We start from the raw sequence: 5,026 nt of genomic DNA, 5'->3' as shown, positions 1-5,026 counted from the left end.
AAATATTATAGGGGTACAAATGTTTGTGGTTACATGGACAAATGTGTACATCACCCAGATGGTGTTCATTGTTCCCACTAGGGAGGTTTTCATCCTCTCACCCAACTCTGTTGTATTTTATTAAGGTGACCAGATTTTAACATTGGTAAAGCGGGACACCATTGGGGGGGGCTGACAACAATGCAAACTTTGATAAGCAGTTCTCAATAATCAGTTCTCAACAATTATTTGTTATTATTAAAGTTTAACATTATAAATAATAACATATTATTAACAAAAATAATATAAAATGCATATCCTGGTGAACTAGCCACACGTATATTCCCTTCCTGTTCTCCCATGTTCCCTAGCTTGTCATGCATTCTTTCCAAAAACCGGGACTTTTTTAAAATGCCGCGGGACGCAGGACAAATTGTCAAAAATCGGGACTGTCCCGCCAAAAGCAGGACGTCTGGTCACCTTAATTTTATTCATTTCTTGTCTTAATCACTATAGTTTTATTATAGTACATTATAAATTGTTATTATTATTTTGTTTACTGTATCATTGCAACATTAAAAAATAAAAAAAATTGTAAAAAAGTTTACCATCTTTTCATACATAAACACACCTAATATATTTACTTATGAACAGCATAATATTACAGTACTATTCACTGTTACTCCACTGTTTCTCAATACTCGTGTGGTAGTATTACTATGTGTCTTTATATGATATTTAAGTCATTCACAATTTTTCACCCTTTAAACAATGATAAAAACACTTTTTCCCTTCCTTATTTGGTAAGGACTTTCTGCCTCAGATCTAGGACTCTCATTCCTACTCCTCTGCTGGTGCAGGTTAATCTTCCAAGACTGGGCATTATTTCAATTACTTTGCATCTTTAGTTTCCCCCTTTCTTTGATCCTTTAGTCTAAAACAAGCTCTGCCCCCCACCATGAAATAAATTTCATCTCCTTTAAGGTGCTATTCTATTTAAACTTAGGCCCAGTCTATACTCTTCACTTCCTCCTTTCCTGTTTACTTCATAGTCCCCTGCTGTCTGAATTTCAACCATTCTCCCAAATCTTAAAGATCCAAGGATGACACTGACCTTCATTACCAAACCAGTGGTCCTTAGATTCTAGGGAATTGTTATTGCCTCCTTACTTCTCTTGGGTATCCTGCTAAGAAGTTCTATCAAGGACTTTTTTTCTTTTCTTTTCTTTTCTTTTCTTTTTTTTGAGACAGTCTCATTCTGTTGCTCTGGGGTTGAATGCTGTGGCATCATCATAGCTCAAAGCAACCTCAAACTCCTGGGCTCAGGCAATCCTTTCTTGCCTCAGGCTCCTGAGTAGCTGGGAGTACTAGTGCCTGCCAAATGCCCTCCTAGTTTTTCTATTTTTAGTAGAGACAGTCTCCCTCTTGCTTAGTTTGATCTTGAACTCCTGAGCTCAAGCAATCCACCCACCTCAGCCTCCCAGAGTGCTAGGATTGCAGGTGTGAGCCACGGTGCCTATCAAGGAATTTTTGATGTCTTCTGATCCTTAAGTGTGGATGTTCCTGAGGATCACTCGTTTGTTTTCTCTCTTTATATTTTCTCTTTTGACAACCGGGTGGCTTTGGTTACTATTGTCTATGCCAGTGACTCCAAGATGGTTATTTCTGGTCCAGACTCCTCTCTTCAAGTTCAGAACTTAGCTTGCAACTTCCTGGCAAACTTTTCCATTTGATTTTCCCTCTAGCACCTGAAACTTAATACACTCCAAACATACAAAAGCCTCTTTCCAAAACTCTTGCCTGTGTCTCAGTACCACTTATTGAAAAGACTTCTTTTGGGTGGTGCCTGTGGTTCAGTGGGTAGGGCACTGGCCCCATATACTGTGGGTGGCGGGTTGGAACCCAGCCCCAGCCAAACTGCAACAAAAAATAGCCGGGCCTTGTGGTGGGCACCTGTAGTCCTAGGTACTCGGGAGGCTGGGAGGCTGAGGCAAAAGAATCACCTAAGCCCAGGAGTTGGAGGTTGCTGTGAGCTGTGACGTCACAGCAAGGGCAATAAAGTGAGACTCTGTCTCTTAAAAAAAAAAAAAAAAGAAAGAAAAGACTTCTTTCCCCCTATTGAATTATCTGGTCATCCTTATCACAAATCATCTGACTATAAATGTAAAGGTTTATTTATTTATTTATTGAGACAGAGTCTTGCTCTGTCACCTGGGTAGAGAACAGTGGCATCACCATAATTCAAACAGCTTGATTCAAGTGATCCTGCTTCAGTTTCCTGGGTAAGGGGGACCATCAGTGTGTGCCATTAGGTCCAGCCAATTTTTCTATTTTTAGTAGAGATGGAGTCTCGAGCTTGCTCAGGCTGGTTTTGAACTCCTGAGCTCAATCGATTCTCCTGCTTTGGCCTCCCAGAGTGCAGATAACTGGTTTGAACTACTGCACCTGCCCTATTTATTTCTATTCATATAAATTTAGGGGGGTACAACTGCAATTTCATTACGTGCAAATGGCCAAGTCAGAGCTTTAGGGTATCCATCAACTGACTAACACACATTGTAACCACCGAGTAATTTCTCATCCTTCATCTACCTCGTACCCCAAATGTAAGGGTTTATCTTTGAACTCTTTTTTTTTTTGTAGTTTTGACTGGGGCTGAGTTTGAAACTGCCATCCCCAATATATGGGGCCAATGCCCTACTTCTTGAGCCACAGGCACCGTGCTATTGCCTAACTCTTTATTCGTTTGACCCATCTATCCTATGCCCATATCACACTGTCTTGATTATCATAACTTTGTAGTAAGTTTTGAAAACTGGAATTGTGGCCCTCCAAATTTGTTCTTCTTTTTCAGAATTTCTTTGGTTATACTGCGTTTACATTTGCTTACATTTCTACATAATTTTTAGGATCAGCTTATCAATGTCTGCAAAAAGGGCCCCTAAGACTTTGATATGGTGATTAATGAAATATACAGATTGATTTAGGATGTATTGCCACTTCAACTGAATTCTCTTTTTACATCCATTGATATCAGTGACATTTCTTGTCATTTGCCTCCCTATAGATTTTTATAGATGTGGCTAAGTAATATGCTTTCTTTCTAAAAAATTATCAAATCAAATACTAAAAAAATTTTCTCCTTATTTTTTGTCCTGGAAGCAACAAACTAACCTCTGAAAGTCTTTCTGCCTTGTTTTTTAAATTGGCATTAAAAATACTCAAATTTAATCACATCTACTTTGTTTCCCAATCTACTGTTAATTTAACTCTTTTAGGAAATACTGCCATCTTATGGAGCTTTGAGGTTTTTTTTTGGAGACAAAGTCTCAAGCTGTCGCCCTTGGTAGAGTGCTGTGGTGTCACACAGCTCACAGCAACCCCCAACTCCTGGGCTTAAGCGATTCTCTTGCCTCAGCTTCCCAAGTAGCTGGGACTGCAGGCACCTGCCACAATGCCCGGTTATTTTGTTTGGCATGCCTGGGCTTGATTTGAACCTGCCAGCTCTGGTGTATGTGGCTGCTTGAGCTATAGGTGCCAAGCCGAGGTTGAAGTTTTACTCCCTCAGAATTACCTAGCTGCCTCTGTTCTTCCTTTGCACAGTATAGAGAACACAAGATGGGTTGCATTTTACTTGTTTAGCTATGGTGTCCTGCCAGTTCACTATTTGGAAGTCTCTGGTGGGATACTTGCCAGAAAAAAATCTCCCCCTTCAGAATTTAGCTTCACTGTACTTCCTTACACTGCGTAAGACTGATTCTGGAAAGGTCTGTAGTGTGTGGATGAAAGTGTGGAGTGATGTGGGGGAAGGGAATCCTGGAAATTGGTGGTGGACCCACAACCTCAGGACATTTTGAGGAAACCCTCAGGGAGTAGGATGAAAGTCTCAGTGTCCTGAGCTCTTCTCCAGCCAGTACACCCCTCTCCCATCACTTATGACAATCTTTTAGTGTGGGAGTCTTCGCTCTTGTAAAGTTAACCGTGAACAGAGGGTGGGTAACTAGGACCACAGCCAGGGATTGTGGTGGGCGCCTGTGGTCCCAGCTACTCAGGAGGCTGTGGCAAGAGAATTGCTTGAGCCCAAGAGTTTGAGATTACTATGAGGTATGACACCACTGCACTCCACTGAGGGTGACAAAGTGAGACTGTCTCAGAAAAAAAAAAAAATATTTTGATCAACCTTTCCAGTAGACACACTGACCATAACCAATCAGGAAAGAGATTGTTAAGAAGCAGTTATTCTACTACAATCAACTCACCATCAGCATGCTCGCAGTAAGTGTTGTTCTGAATGAGAGGAAACGGGAAAACTGTGTACAAACACCCACACTGCACACCACCTCCCCTCCATAACTTGGTTCAAGTATTTCCCTTGAGTAGGAGGAGTACTAGGATGAAAGTGTGTCTTACTTCCAGTGCCTCTAATCTATTTATTTCCTTCCAGGCTTAGATCCGATGCCTCTTTCGCCAAGGCACCCATGTCTGGAACCATCCCTTCTTCTCTGGGGCTCCTGTGGCTCCTGTGGTATTACCACACCCTGCCCAGTAGTTACAGCTAATACATTACATCACCTTGAGTTACAGGCAGATGGAGCCTGGAGGGTAAAAGCATGGAATCTGGAGGCAGTGAGACTTGAGTTTGAGTCCTGAATTCCCACCTCTTCCTAGCGTTGGGATGGTGGAAAGATAGTTTGCCTCTTTGAATCTGGATTTCTTAATTTGTTGATTGTGGGTAACAATGCCAACTAAGGCTGAGCTTTATTATGAGAGTTCATTAGAGAATAAGGGTCTGGAAAGGGTAGTACTTGTAGTCTTATTTATTACGGAAGATGTTAGGGTGAAAAGCTCAGTAGGTGTTCCACATGGGATGAGCAAAGAATTTCTCTAGGCCACCATTAGGAAATAAAAGTGTAGGTTTATTTTTTCTTAGCGTGGGAGTGAGAGAGGTAAAGGGAGAGAAAAAAGATAGAAAGGAGATGGTGTGGCATCCCAAATTAAAAAATAAAGAATGCTCTCCCTGCCCATAATCCTAGCACTCTGGGAGGCA

Source organism: Otolemur garnettii, unplaced genomic scaffold, assembly GCF_000181295.1.
Source record: "Otolemur garnettii isolate 467f Iridium unplaced genomic scaffold, OtoGar3 scaffold00013, whole genome shotgun sequence".
Classification (NCBI taxonomy): domain Eukaryota; kingdom Metazoa; phylum Chordata; class Mammalia; order Primates; family Galagidae; genus Otolemur; species Otolemur garnettii.
The sequence above is the reverse complement of the archived record's forward strand: the minus strand, read 5'-3'. Positions refer to the sequence as shown.